The sequence below is a fragment of the Phyllostomus discolor genome, chromosome 9 (genome assembly GCF_004126475.2).
Source record: "Phyllostomus discolor isolate MPI-MPIP mPhyDis1 chromosome 9, mPhyDis1.pri.v3, whole genome shotgun sequence".
Classification (NCBI taxonomy): Eukaryota; Metazoa; Chordata; class Mammalia; order Chiroptera; family Phyllostomidae; genus Phyllostomus; species Phyllostomus discolor.
The window spans coordinates 74,757,838-74,773,771 of record NC_040911.2 but is presented as its reverse complement, the minus strand read 5'-3'; the positions used below and the strand labels follow the sequence as shown (position 1 = coordinate 74,773,771).

General features: G+C 37.0%; 1 pseudogene; it reads right to left on the bottom strand.

The window, feature by feature from the left end:
- Window positions 1-308: 308 nt before the first annotated feature.
- Window positions 309-753, bottom strand: LOC114506862 (annotated as a pseudogene).
- Between the last annotated feature and the right edge of the window lie 15,181 nt (window positions 754-15,934).

Below are 15,934 nucleotides of genomic sequence, written 5' to 3'. Positions count from 1 at the left end.
ACTTTTTTTAAATCTCATTTTTATTGTTGTTTAATCACAGTTGTCTCAATATTTCCCCCGTTGCTCTCCCCTTCCCAGCTCACCACCCGCCCCCCAACTCCCACAGTTGATTCCCACATCATTGTCCCTGTCCATGGGTCCTTTATACATGCTCCTTGACTTGACTTTTCCCCTTCTTTTCCCCACTATACACTTCTCTCCCTTCTGGTTACTGTTATTTTGTTCCTTATTTCCATGTCTCTGATTATATTTTGCTCATTTTCTTGTTTTTTTTTTTTAATGTTTTATTTACTTATTTATTTTTACTATTAATGACTAAGAAAAAGATCTAAAACCGCAACTTCTGGAAAAACCGTTTGTTCTTGCCAGTCTTGTATGTTTCTTTAAACTTGACCTTGGCCTCCCATTTGGCCTTACATTTCAGAGTAGGGTCTCTGAAGATGTCCTTGTTGATGACAGTTTTGTCCAAGGGGATATCCACAGAGTACCCTGTGGGCATGAGGTGATTGTAGTTATAAACTTTCACAAATGATTTGATCTTAGACCTCTTGGTGATTTTCTTCTTGTCTATAGCAGTTGTCACTTTTCAGGGATAGCGGTCAATTCCAGCCACCAGAGCATGGCTGTAGGGGTGGTCTGATGTGCCATCATCAAAATCTTCACAATGACTGCTTTGCATCTGCAGTAGTGTCGAGCCAGGACCAGCACCACCTTCCCAGGTTTCACAAACTTGCCCATTTTGATAGCAGCCACAGGGGCCTAGAGCAGAGATGCTGGTTCTATTTTGCTCATTTGCTTGTTTCGTCTATTAGGTTCCACTGATAAGTGAGATCATATAGTGTTTGTCTTTCTCTGCTTGGCTTATTCCACCTACCTTAATGCTCTCCTATTCTATCCATGTTGTCAAAAAGGTTAGGACATTCTTCTTTCTGCTGTGAAGGATTCCATTGTGTAAATGTACCAGTTTTTTGATCCATTCCTTTACTGAAGGGCACTTAGGCTGTTTCCAGCACTTGCTTATTCTAAATAACACTACTATGAACATTGAGATGCATACATTCTTTTGAATTGTTGTTTCAGAATTCTTAGGGTATAATCCCAGCAGAGGAATCACTGGATCAAAGGGCAACTCCATTTTTAGTTTTTCTGAGGAAATTCCATACTGTCTTCCACAGTGGCTGCTCCAATCTGCATTCCCACCAACAGTGTGCTAGAGATCCCTTTTCTTCACAACCTCACCAGCACTGGGGCTTTCTTTTCCTGCACTGGAACCTTGGGTTGAGCAGTCTGTCTTATCAGTTCTCCCTCCTGATTTATCTACACGTGAATGTCCAACCATTCGGTCCACTAGCCACTGCCTTGCTGCACATCCTCTCCACCCTGGCTGCCCATCTCCACCCCTCCTACCAGTCTGAATGAATGTTTCTCCATTAATTCCTTGGTTGTTAGAATTCCATACAGTTTGATTTTTTTGACAGTTCTGGTTATTTTTTGTTTTTAAATTTGTTGTTGTCCTTCTTTTGGTTGTGCAAGGAGTGTATCTACCTATGCCTCCATCTTGGCCAGAAGTCCACATAAGTCTTTTATCTATCTTGAGTTTATTTTAGTGTATGGTATAAGTTGGTGGTCTAATTTCATTTTTTTGCATGTACCTGTCCAGGTCTCCCAATACCATTTATTTTTACTCTGTTTTATTCAACTGCCCCCTTTATCAAATACTAATTGACCATAGAGACATGGGTTTATTTCTGGACTCTCTATTCTGTTCCATTGGTCTATGTGTCTATTCTTATGCCAGTACCATGCTGCTTTGATTACCGTGGCCTTGTAATATAGTTTGATATCAGCTTTGTGATCTTTCCTACTTTGTTCTTCTTTCTCAAAATTGCTGAAGTTATTTGGAGTTATTTATAGTTCCATATGAGTTTTTGAAATATTTGTTCTATATCTGTGAAATATGTCCTTGGTATTTTAATAGGGATTGTGGTAAATCTATAAATTACTTTGGGTAGTATGGACATGTTGATGATATTAATTCTTGCAGTCCATGAGCATGATATATGTTTCTGTTCGTGTGTGTTTTTCTTAATTTCTTTCTTTAGTGTTCTGTAGTTTCTGAGTACAGGGCTTTTACTTTCTTGGCTAAGTTTATCCCTAGGTACATTATTTTTCTTGCTGCTAGAATAAATGGATTTTTTCCTAATTTCTATTTTGGATATTTCATTGTTGGTGTAAAAAATACCTTTGGTTTCTGAATATTGACTTTGTATCCTGCTGTTTTGCTAAATTCACTTATTAGGTTAAGTAGTTTTTTTGTGGAGTCTATAGAGTTTTCTATGTACACTATCATTATCTGCAAACAATGACAGTTTAACTTCCTCCTTTCCAATTTGTATGCTTTTTATTTCTTTTTCTTGTCTGATTGCTGTGGCTAGCACTTCCAATACTATGTTGAATAGAAGTGGTGAAAGCAGACACCCTTGCCTTTTCCCTGATTTTAAGGGGAAACTTTTAGTTTTTGCCCATTGAGTATGATGTTGGTTGTAGGCTTCTCATATACAGCTTTTATTATGTTGTGGTATGCTCCCACTACTTCCGCTTTGCTGAGTGTTTTTATCATAATTGGGTGCTGTACCTTATCAAACGCTTTTCCCCCATCTTTTGATATGATCATATGAGTTTTTTCTTTCACTTCATTTATGTGATGTATTGTATTTATTGATTTGTGAATATTGTACCATCCTTGCATCCCTGGGATGAATTCCAGTTGATCATGGTATATCATCTTTTTAGTGTATTCCTGGATATGGTTTGCCAATATTTTGTTGAGGATTTTAGTATCTATGTTCATCAGTGATACTGGCCCCTATTTTTCTTTCTTTGTTGTGTCTTTATCAGGTTTTGGGATTAGGGTGATGTTGGCTTTATAAAAAGAGTTTGAGAGTCTTCCCTCTTCCTGGAATTTTTTTGAATACTTTGAGCAAGATAGTGGTTAGCTCTTCCTTAAAAGTTTGGTAAAATTCTCTTGTGAAGCCATCTGGTCCCAGGTTTTTTGTGCTGGGAGGTTTTTTGCTTTTTATTATTTCTTCAGTTTTACTAGCTGTTGTCAGTCTATTTAGGCTTTCTGCTTCTTCTTGATTCATTTTTGGAGGATTATGTTCCTAGAACATAATCCCAGGTTTATGGCATAAACCCAGGTTGTCCATTTCACCCAGGTTTTCAAGTATCTTGACATATAGTTGTTCATAGTAATTTCTCACAGTCCATTCTGTTTCTGTGGTATTGTTTGTAATTTCTCCTCTTTAATTTCTGATTTTATTTATTTATTTATTTATTTTATTTATCTCTGTTCTTTTCTTGATGAGTCTGGTTAAAGCCCTGTTGATTTTACTTATCTTTTCCAAGAACTGGCTCCTATGTTTATTGATCCTTTGAATTTTTTTAGTCTCTATGTCATTTAATTCTACTCTGATCTTGCTTATTTCCTTCATTCCACTCACTCTGGGCTTTGTTTTTTGTTGTTCCTCCAGTTCCTGTAGATGTAGGGTTAGGTTGTTTATTTGAAAGTTTTCTATTTCTTTTAAGTAGGCCTTTATTACCATGAACTTCTCTTTCAGCACTGCCTTTGCTGTGTCCCAGAGGTTTTGGTCTGTTGTGTATCCATTTTCACTTGTTTCCAGAAACCTTTTGACTTCTTCTTTGGTCTTATTGTTTACCCATTTATTGTTTAATAGCATCCTTTTCAATCTCCATGAATGTGACTGCTTTTGACTTTTTTTTCTTTTAGGTTGGTTTCTAATTTTAAGCCATTGTGATCTGAGAAAAATGCTTGATATTATTTCATTTTTTTTGAATTTGTTGAGGCTTATTTTGTGCCCTATCATGTGGCCTATCTTTTAAAATGTTTCATGTGCATTTGAAAAGAATGTATATTTAGCTTCTTTGGGAACGTTCTGTATATATCAGTTAAGTCCATCTGATCTAGAGTGTTGTCCAGTGTCACAATATTTTTCTTGATTCTTTGTTTGGAAGATCTATCCATTGTTGAGAGTGAGGTGTTAACATCCCCTACTATAAGTGTGTTGCTATCTATATCTTTCTGAAAATCCTCTAAGATTTTTCTTATATATTTGGGTGCTTCTATGTTGGGTGCCTATATGTTTACAATGTTTATATCTTCTTGGGGGGTTCTACCCTCGAGTAATCTAAAGTGTCCTTCTCTGTCTCTTTTTATGGTCTTTGTTTTGAAATCTATTTTGTCTAATATGAGTATTGTTACCCTGGCTTTATTTTCCTGTCCATCTGCTTGGAATATTTTCTTCCATCCCTTCATTTTTAGTTTGTGTAGGTCTTTTGTTTCGCTGTGGGTCTCTTGTAGGCAGCACATATGCAGGTCATGTTTTCTTATCCATTCGGCTACCCTATGTCTTTTGATTGGATCATTTAATCTATTTCCATTTAAGGTTATTATTGATAAGTACTATTCTTTGCCATTTTCCCCTTTGTACCTGTATTCCTCTCTCTCACTCTTTTTCTTCATCTTCTTAAAGCAGTCCTTTTAGCATGTCTTGCAATGCTGGTTTCATGGAGGTGTATTGTTTTAGCCTTCTTTTGTCTGGGTAACTCCTTATTTCACCTTCCATTTTAATTGAGACTCTTGCTGGATAGAGCACTCTTGGTTGCAGGCCTTTGTTTTTTATTACTTGGAATATTTCTTGCCAGTCCCTTCTGGCTTGTAGTGTTCCTGTTGAGAAATCAGCTGCTAGACTTATTGGAGCTCTTTTGTATGTTAATTTCTATTTCTCCCTTTGTGCCTTTAAGATTTGGTGGCTTTTAATCACTTCGTCTTTGAATTTTGCCATTTTAATTATGATATGTCTTGGAATGGGCCTCTTTGGATTTATCTTAATTGGGATTCTCTGTGCTCCTTGGACTTGTGTGACTTTTTGTCTCATCAAGTTAGGGAAGTTTTTCATCATTAATTTTTCAAACGGGTTTTCTATCCCTTGCTTTTCTTCTCCTTCTAGATTTTCTATTATATGGATATTATTATGTTTCGTATTGTTCTGTAGCTTCTTCAGCCCCTCTTTGTTCTTTCTGAGTCCTTTTTTTCATTTTGTTGCTCTGTCTGGGAATTTTTTTCTACCTTGTCCTCTAGCTCTCTGATTTGATCCTCTGCTTTGTCTAACCTGCTTTTAATTCCTTCCACTGTGTTCTTCATTTCAGACATTGTGTTTTTCATTTACTCCTGGCTCTTGTTGATATTTTTTCCATGTACTTTTTTATGTTGTTATAGTTAACAGTAAGTTCCTTGAAGCTTCCTTGGAGTTTTTTGAAGTTCTCACTGAGCTCCTTGGGCATCCTTAGAGCCACTATTTTGAGCTCTATGTCTGATGGTTTGGTGACCTCAATTTTGTTTAGCAGTCTTTCTGGGGATTCCTCATTTTCTTTTGATTGAATTTTTTTATTTGCCTCCCCATTTTAGGTGACCTTTCTTGTTTGTTTCCATGTGTTAGGTCGATCTGCTTTGACTCCATCTGTGTGGTGTGATCTTCTGTGGTAGGAGACCTGTGTGACCCAGTGGTGCAGTCTCCTTGATCTCCTGAGCTTGATGCTCCCGTGCTTCCCTTTATGCCTTTAATGTGGTCTCTCTGGTTGTAATTGGGTTTTGGTTGTTGTTGGGTCATTCTTTGGTGGGTTCTTACCTCAGGCTGACTGAGAGTCACTCTGCCTTCCATGTCTTGTATACTGTTGTACAGGTGATGCCAGAACAAAAACCAAACAGCCCAGAAAACAGACCCACACCCACAAAAATAACTCCCACCTACAATTTCACTATCAACAGCAAATGAGCCAATATTAATAAAGGTGTAAAAAGATTAAGACTATTATAAGAAAGGAAAAATGAATATGAGAAGACTAATTGAAAGAAAAGATATTTTGTGAGGGTAGAGAAAGGGGCAATTATAAGAGTAGGGAATAGAGGCAAGGCAAAGTGGGAAAGAAAATAAAATTTACTTCATAACTAAGAAATGGAGGAGGAAGGTGGAATGGAGTAAGAGAAGGGAAGCATATTGTATTAGGTTAAAACTGTAATTTAAAGAAAATAGATACATTTATATATCTAGTGAGAGAAAAAACAGACTACCACAACAAAAAGATATGTGTATGCATATGTACACACACACATATATAATATACCATATATGTAATATGTCATATATATGTATATAAAATATTGACCTAGTTGCAGAAAAAGTTCCACCACAGAAATATCAACAACCAATGAGATAAGATTTATATAGGTAGGAGTAAGAGAGCAAAAGAAAAGACAGACAAGCTTAAGAGATGTCTAGAGGAAAGAGAACTTATTTTAAAAGGATAAAGGGAGCAGGAATACAAAGAAAGCCAGGGATGAAAACCTGGCTGAGACAGGGAAAAGTTAATATTTAAAATGAATAAAGGAAAGGGAAAGAGGAATCAAAATGAAGTAGGAGATGGGAACAACAAACTTTGGGATTTGAAATACAAAGATAATCACTATCTGGAAATCAGATTGAAGAGCTGCAACAACAACCATATTATACACAACCTATGAACAAAAACTGATAAAGGTAGAGGGAGAATAATGGTATTTTAAGAATGGAAGAAAGAATGGGAGATGACTAATAACAATCACAAGTGGTTTTGAGAGGCTGGAGAAGAGAGAAATAGTAAGAATGTCAAATGGAAACAAATTGTAGCAAGAGAGAAAATAGTATTTAAAACAAAAATATAAAAGGAAGAAGGAAGTAGTATGGAGTAAAAGAAAGGAAGAGCAATTATATGACATTTGAAATAAACTATATTATAAAACCTGGTGCCATATTATGCCCAAACTTGCAGGATATGAAATGAATGTTAAACAGTTATGCAGGAGAGAAGATAGTACCCTGTTGTGCCTATCTCTATTTTCTTAGCTCTACTAGGGTTAGTAAATCCTGAGGAGCTGTGTAACAGGTAATGGCTGGCAAGTAGTGTCTGGCGAAGGGCCCTATTAGTACCTTTTCTTCTTTCTCTTGAGGAAATGTACACAGCAGGAAATTCGTGAGCCTGGCTTCATCAATCTACTGAGTTTGTAATCCTGAAGGTGGGGATTGGGTTCTCCTGTCTGTAAAAGGCTCTGCTGGCTGCAGCAAATCTCAGACATTCAACTCCTCTTTTCTAGACCAGGACTTGCAGCTCTCGTGCAGGAGGTTCACTCTGAATTCTCCACTCTGAGCTGCTCTCTATTCATGAGCTGCGCTGGTTGGATCCTCCCATTCCTTCAGTGTATTCTCTGCCTCTGAGTTTTTGCTTAGTAAAGCCACTGTGCCCCACTCACACACACAGGTGTGTGAGCCAGGGTCCCTGCTGAGCCTCAGGACTTGGCACAACTCCACTTTTAAAAGAGTTTCTTTGTGGCCCCCACACTGTAGTGCCTTCTCTAGCTGCCCCTGTTGGGATAGATCTACAGCTATCCCAACTCTGTGCAGCCAGCAATGCTGGGTGGGCAGTGGTGGCAGTCTACCTAGAAAGCCTAGGCCTTTGGCTCCCAGGCACCTAGAAGGCTGGCCACTTCCTATGTAATCCTGCACACTCCCCATGCTCTCATGGGTGTATGCACTCACTCACAAATGCTTTCACTCACTCTGCATTCTGTGTTCCGACTTCAAATCTGTCCTGTCTCTGTGAGCAGATGAATGGAGCTGCCAGCTACTCTGCAATCATCTTGGATCTCCCCAGATTTTATTTTAATGTAAAATTGTAACATGACTAAGGTTATGTACTGACTTAGGTGGAAAATATTGGGCTGGCTGAAAAGTCCATTTAGGTTTTTTTTTCTATAAAATAAAAGACACATTGTCATTTTCACCAATGACTTTATTGATTTAAGTATTTTGATTATGTTGGCTATCTGCCACTATTGGCTTCTAGAGGGTAGAGACCAGGAATGCTGCTAAACATCTTCCAATGTATAAGACAGCCCCACAGCAAAGAATGATTTAGCCAAAATATCAGTAATAGCAAGAAACTTTGCAAACTACTTTTGACATGTTTGATCAGTCACAGCACCTTCTCCATAAAATGCACAATTTTTTTTTGCATTTCAATTTCATTTTTACCTTTCTTGAAATAATAAAGCATAATATGCTAAAATGTTACATATTTGTCTCCATCTTCAATATTAAAATAACTGCACAGAAATTCACCAACTTTGATAAGTTTTTTAAAATGCACACTGATAAAATATTACAGCTGTCACAATACAATCTAACAAAATTGGAATGAAGTTAAAGACAACTAAATGCCACTAGAGCCATTGTGCAAAAAACACTAAATGAACTTTTTGGCCAACCCAATAATTAGAAACTACATGAACTGAAGTTCTGCTCAATATCTCATTTTCAAGACTAATTGAAATAGAATTAGCAACTGAATAAAATCAGTGGAAGAAAGTTTATTAGACTAGAATATGAAAGATTGATTATATTGCTGGTTTCAATTAATAGCTCACTTGTGTCCACACGATGGCCAGTAAGACTTTGCAGCTCTTCCCTTCAAGAGGTGAAATCTATTTCCCTAGCCCTTGACTCTGGGCTAGACTTGTGATTTGCTTTGACCAATAGAGCAGAGAAATTGATGATATTGCACTTCTAAGTCCCAGTCTCAATGAGTCTTGCATGATAGTAATCTTTGTTGCTCAGCTAGCTCACTACAGAATGAAAGAGACCCATGGTTCAATTATCCCATTGCCTCAGCCAATAGCCAGTCAACTCCCAGACTCAGAACTACATAGATGACCCACAGCAACCACAGACACACGATGAAACTCAGCCAAAATAAGAAGCACCCAGCTGAACTCAGCCTAAATGGCTGACTTGCAAAGATTGAGAGCATAAGCTAAATAAATTGAATTGTAACCTAAATAAATGGTTATTATTTAAAACCATTATGGTCTGTTGTGATTTGTTGTACAACAATAGCTGATAAAATAAGCTTTAGGAAACTTTAAAATAATTTTCCATAATACATTTCATGAAATGAGTCAGGAGAGTCCTTCTGAACAATAACTCTTGTGAGAACAATGCTAACTAAAAATAAAAGTTATAAATGATAATTATACTTTCTCTATTGCAGCTGTCAGGCTCTGCTCTGTTACTGTAACATAATTATCAAATTAACTTGGTTCAAGCCTAAGATGGGAAGGTTTCTAAGTGGCAATGATTTGTCTGTCTTGGTAAAAATGAGAACATTAAAGGAATATGTTGAGTCTGTAATTGTATGACATGCTATTTTTTAGTAGCAATAATTTGGGAAGAAGAGGCTCCAACATGGATTTTTGTTCTTTTAAAAAATAATCATATAATCCTGCCTCCCTATCCCAAAGCCACAAATAACTTAATTAAAGTGTATAAAATAAGACACATGCATAAGCAAGTTCCCTCACTCTACAACTTGGTCTTCATGCAAGTTCATGTGCATTTGTGTGTGTGTGTGTGTGTGTGTGTGTGTGTGTGTGTAACACTGCATTTGCTTTGTTATCAGCTTTGATAGACTCTGGAAGAGAAAGATAGGGGTAAATTATTTGATCTTGTCATGAAACGTCTCCAATACATCTTCCAGAGTGTGGGGTCTTTTGTCAGGCCCCTATGTCTGATTGCCATTTGCTAATGGGCCTTTCTCCATGAGCAAGGGAACTGGGTCATGTGTTGGATGTGTGTCAGAAGGAGACAAAAAAGCATGAGAAACATGATCACAAATATAGTTAACTGAGGGGTCCTGATACATGATTATATATTTGGGTTATGACCTATTATGGATATTTCTATAAGTTTTATATCTTTGAAGATGTTTGTATGTACATACAATCTCAGAATCTCAAAGCTGTGAGATGAAAATTTAAAAAATGTAAACTTAATTTTTGAATATTTGTTTTTTGCTAAATTCCTGAAATATCCATTTTCAGTAAATGAAGGAGTCTGTGCTATTTGTTAGAATTACTTTGGGTTGCTGACTGGGGGTGTAGTTGTTCTCCCTGTCCAGTTCAGCAAACATATTTTCCACTTTCCCTTAAGTAGGGTCTAAGGGAACCACCTGCCATGGACCACTGGTAATGGGAATAGTTCAGAGTCTCATGCACAAGACAGTTGTCATGCAGTGGAATTGACATTAATTTGGAGGTTGAGAGGCTCAGCTTTAATTCTTACCCTCCACTCATTCCTGAGTGACCTTGGGTAAGTCATTCAGCTATGAACTTTTTCCTATTTCAGCTAGAAAACAAGAAATTGGAGTTGACAATCTCTTAAGTTCCTTTATAGCTATTTCTTATGATAGTACTTATGAGTACCATGTTAGTACTTGATGACATGGACACAATATCTATGATTTGTATTTGGTTCACCATAAGACCTAAAATATTAGACTAAAGAACTTTGAGGTGCCTCCCACTCCACCACCACCCCCCCCCCCCCCCACCACACAATTTGGCTTTAATATATAAGCTATAAACCTTAAAAACTTAGTGCCCATGTGCAGGTAGTATTTACAATTGGATGAAGATTGTAAAATAATTAGAGATATTTTCATTTAACACATTTAAAGTAAAAATTTTGATGCTTAAAAGGATATGTCTCTATTTTTTGAAGTTTCTACTCATATGAACATGGAACAATGCATAAGATTCACTGGTTCTGGAACTACTTATCAGAAGTTATAGGCTTTTTAGCAATTCCTTTAAGCTATCTCTTCAGAAACATATTCTAATGCAAAGGCTTAGTTAAGGAGTTTTATTGTTATCCAGAGGATGCTGCCCTTTCAAGAGAAGAATACTTTTCTTTTCAGGAAAATACTGTATTTCTGATTAACTTTGGTTAAGGCTTAAGAAATGATTTATGGGTTTCAGTTGACCCAATGGTATTTATCCAGACAAAATGAGTTTTCTATTGATTAGTTGTCTCCTCTGATTACATTCTATCTCTGGATTGGGATCTAAGGATGAAAGAAAGAGAGATGATGAGAAATGTATCTTCTTTTCTCTGGGAAATCTTGGGAGAAAGGCATCTTATAGCACATGGTCCTTCCTTGTTTCATGGATAGTAAACTGATGTGTCACATCCTGAAATTTCTGCAATCAGATGTTCCTTAACTTGTATAAGACTCTTATTAGAACAATAATGAAGGGGACAAACCCTTTATGCTATATGCCATTTTATTCCATTATGCTGACATGACAATTGGGACAGGATGATTTATTTGACAAATTCTTACAGCATTTCTTATGTGTACTGTTCACTACATTCACATTATAAAGTTTAAAAATCTTTATAGTGACAACCTAGTAGGTATTTTCAGTGTTTTTTGTATGTATTAATTAACTTTATATTGAAATATACCTCACATGCATAAAAGTGAACATATCCTAAGCAGGCAGCTTGATGCATTTTATAAACCAAACACACATGTAATCAACGTTCAGATCAAGGACAGTCCTTTTGCAGCTTCAGGGGCTCTTTCTCCTGCTCCCTCCCTGAGCAAGTATAACTGCCCTCCTGACTCCTAACAGCAGAGTTTGATTTTGCTTATTTTTGCTTTTATATAAAATGGATCATACAGTATTACTCTTTAGGGTCTGGCTTTTCTTGCTTAACATTGTGTTTGTGTGATTTATTGTATCATCTTCATTGCTGTGTGAACATACACAACTCTTTAACTTCACTGATGTGCATTTGGGCAATTTCCACTTTGGGGCTATTAGGAATAATACTGCTGTGAACATTTGATTGCATCATTATCTCCTAGTGAACATATATGCTCATTTTTTTCTTAGGAATATGCCTAAATATAAATTTGTGGGTCACAGGTATACATTTTTTCCAAGTATAATATTAGAGTTGGGTATGTAGAATTGACTAAATTATGGAACTAAAAATTAATTTGTTCAAAACCCGAAATAAGTGTTGTTTAGGGAAGACAGAAAAATATTGAGGAACATATTTTCATGGGAATACACATCAGGTTGTCTGGGCTAACACAGTCAGTTCTTACAATTGAAGGACAGGACTTTGAAAGTGTGCTGACATAGCCATTTTCTGCTGGGCTGCTTCTGGGCCAGTGCTCTTGCCACATAAACTTTTCTAGCCCAAACCTTGAAAGTGTTACGGGAAGTGGCATCCGCTCTTTTGTGTTCTTTTCCGGCACCAGGTTGCTCATCTCTCCTTGTTCCCATTTGAGGTAATGTACTGACAGTTGTCAAGATGAATCATGGTTCTTTCTCAGACACACACACAGACCAACTTTGTGACTAATAAGCAAAACCTCTGGACACAGGATGAGCCACCAAGAGCCACCCTTGTCCAGGCAAGTTCAGGCCTGAGGTTCATCTTTGCCAGCCAGCAGAGAAAGCAGGCATTGGCAGAACACTTCTTTTTATTTGCTTCTCTGGTTTTGAATATGCATAGCTTTCTCTCAATCCCCTGCATTTCCTCTAAAAAGTTGTAGTAGCTTATTTATGGCCCTTACTGTTTGCCTGTTTCTGCATGTGTTCAGAATCCAACGAGGGTGGGAGTGAATGGAAGCCTTGAAGGAGATGTGGTCTCATGCTAATCCTAGTGGTAATATAATAGTGTCTTCCTCCTGCCCATTTTTTATTCTCTGCCTCTCCTCCCTCCTTTGCATGGGTGTCATTGGGTCAAAATGATGGGGGTATTGAATGCATTGAAGAGACATGAAATGTGAGGAGGAGCAATTGAAGTCTTTAGGTGATAGGTACTGATTATCTGCCTAAGTGTTTCACGTCTCCTTAGATCTTAGAAACCATTTTCCCAATTGTCCCTAGTTGGCTTTTCTCCAACACTGCTCAAGAGTTGTATGTATGTGTGTTAGGAGAATGTCAACACCTGGTTTTGTAATCACATTTATGTTACTAGTTCTGCAGCATCTTCATTGAAACCAGCCCTTACAATTATAAAAGAACATTTGATTCTGGTTGACTACAAGTAGATTTTCCTTGTATGTGAATTGGAATTGGCCTCCTCACTTTACAACATACTTCTGCTTTAGTGTCAATTGGAGAAAGCCTTGCATTCTCTTGCTTGAAGGATGGAAGAGGTGGGAATCTAACTTAGTTTCCAAAGAATGGACAATTTCACTCTCACCTGCTGAAAGCACTATGCTTATTAAAAAAAAAAAAAAACTTCCAGAGTGGGGTCAATTAAGCCTAGTCAGTTTGATTTAACTTGCTTTTAATTGTCATGGATTATTTTTTTCTGGCACAGAGCCACTCAGAATTTTATCTGCAAGTTTCCCAGATAATCTCCATCTTCTTGCACAATTTTCTCAGAGATGCTCAAAATTCCACTGTATTTTTTTTCATTATCTGGGGTATGCTTTATATCCCTTACATTATTGTTGGAGGTTGGAAGGTTTCCTTTTTACAGATCTGCAACTTGTTTCCAGAGGTCAAGCTTATTTCCTATAGAACTGGAAGGATCCAATAATGGCAGGCTGCATCTCTAAATTCAGTAATTAATCCTCTGTCTTAAACTTTGGGTTGTTATTGACTCATTATTGTTACAAAGAAGGGCCTATCACCATCTCTGATGGAAAAAGAATAAAAGTACAGATGGAAGAGTTAGTGTTAGGAAAATAGATGTCACTAACCTTGACCACAATGGTTTTTAAAGTGTAGTACCTGCACCTGCTGCATCAGCATCACTTGGGAACTTCTTAGAGAGGCAAACCTACTAAATCAGAAATTCTGGGGTTAGGCTCAGCAGTCTGTGTTTTGACAAGTAAGCCTGAAATAAGCTAAAGTTTTGGATCAGCTTCTCTCATAAAAGATGTTCTTTGCCAGTCTTAAATATTAAGACATTGTAAAGTTTGGGAGAAGTATTGTTCTCTCTTTCTCTCTCTCTCTCTTTTGCCATTTGCTTTTGGTTTTCAGTGGTGGTAATTTGTGCTGTGAGAAAGATGACAGAGAGAATACAAACAAATGTAAAATATTAGCTGCAATTTCCTTAAGCCTAGGCTCTTTTTTCTCCAGGGGAAGGGTGATAGGAGAGACACTATGAGTCATATTGACTTTCTATCCCATTGTGTATATGAAAAATGTAATTAAGTGTCTACTCTTAGGCTTGTGACTGAAATGCCTGCTAGACCAGACTCTCCCTCTTGATTTTCTGAATAAAGTTTCTATCTTTTTGGTGTTTTTCTCATGGTGGCCTCAAAAACTGTTTTGGTTTTCTGTTTCTTTCAGTTTCTCCCATAGCATCCTTAATTATGATCTTTTCTTGGGTATATATGACAACACAAAAGTCTTACATTACAACTGGAAAGACGACTTCAGAAGACGGATGCCTTACTGCTGCTATGTCATCAAGTCATGATAGCTGTTTCACATGTCTGCTGTAGGATAAATAAAGAATTTGAGGTCTCACTTTCTGAAGCATAAAATTGATGTGTCACTTAGTGTGATTGGGGAGGAGAAATCATGGAGCAACAAATCACCATGTGGTAATTTCTATTTCAAGTTCATGGAAAGCTTTGACACCTGACAATTTAATTATTGGATGATCAACCCCAAGTGTCTATCAGGCTTCTCACTGAGGTACAATAGTCTATCTGTACCTTAAATATGTATGAGAATTTTTTAAAAGGGTGGTCTATTTCATGAGTAGGTTATATTATTTATTGGCTGGCAACTTTCAGAACTTCTTTTATCCTTTAAGCAAGAATAGAGTAAAAATTTTGCCCTTCTCCAAGAGCATCAGATGAAAAGAATAATGGATCCCACTGGGAAACTAGATATTAGGAAAGTACCCAATGTATAATCAAATGAATTGAAACTTTTGGAATCAAATGAGCTTTTAAAAGGGATAATGGTCTAACATAGACACCTCTAATTGATTATAGAGCAATTTCTCAAGTATTTCAGAATGAAGATAAAAATGGTTAATTGTATCTTAAAGGGTGAAACTATATGTAATAACAAATGTAAGCATCCAAACTTATGCCTCAGATGAATATTTTCTCTAAAAGGGGTAACCACAAGAGATCTTGTAAATCCTTCAGGAAAAGAAGGCAATGCAATTATATATCAGTGAGCAAGCACTGGCTCTATATTAAAACTGTTTTTCTCTTTGGAAGTTGAAAGCTTCACTCCCCTCTGTTGTCTTCAAAGGCATTCCATGCCAGGGAGAGTGGGATAATGACTGGCTGAAGCTCGGTGAGGTGAAGCTGGAGGAGCTTTACGTGTGTTGTCACTCTGCTCCATCTTCCTCACTTCACCCACCATGTCCAGTTGTCTTTCCATAGGCCAATCTGAGAGTTAGCTAAGACCAGAATGCTCTGGAACCCACAGATGCCTCTGTCTCATTTGTTTATTTTCTTTCTGATAGTCTTATTGAGTATTTCATTAGGCTCTTTGAAGCAAATCCAGCTGATAGAATCTGAAAACTCAGCTTTCAAGCATGTTTGATTAATATTAGTGTTATTTTGTCAGAAAAGTACTTATTTTTAATCACTTTATTGAAATATAATTTACATACAATAAAATGTCAGGTAGTAAGTGTAGAGTTTGATAAATTAGGTTAATGTATGAGACTGTCTTACCAATTAAGACATATAATATTTTGATCAGTCCAGAAAGTTTCCTTTTGTCTCTTTGCAGGCACTTCTCACCCCTGTCTTAGGCAGCAAGTGATCTGATCTACCACCATAGATGAACTTTTTCTACCCTATAACTTAACATGAAATAGAATCATTCATTATGTGCATTTTTTTACATTTGTCTTTTTTCACTGAACATAATATAAACATCCAAATGCACACCCTGGCCTAATAGTGTCTTTGAAAGAAAAAACCATGAGAGGCTTTGAGAATTTTTCAGGAAAAGAAGCCAATTCACCTGTTCCGT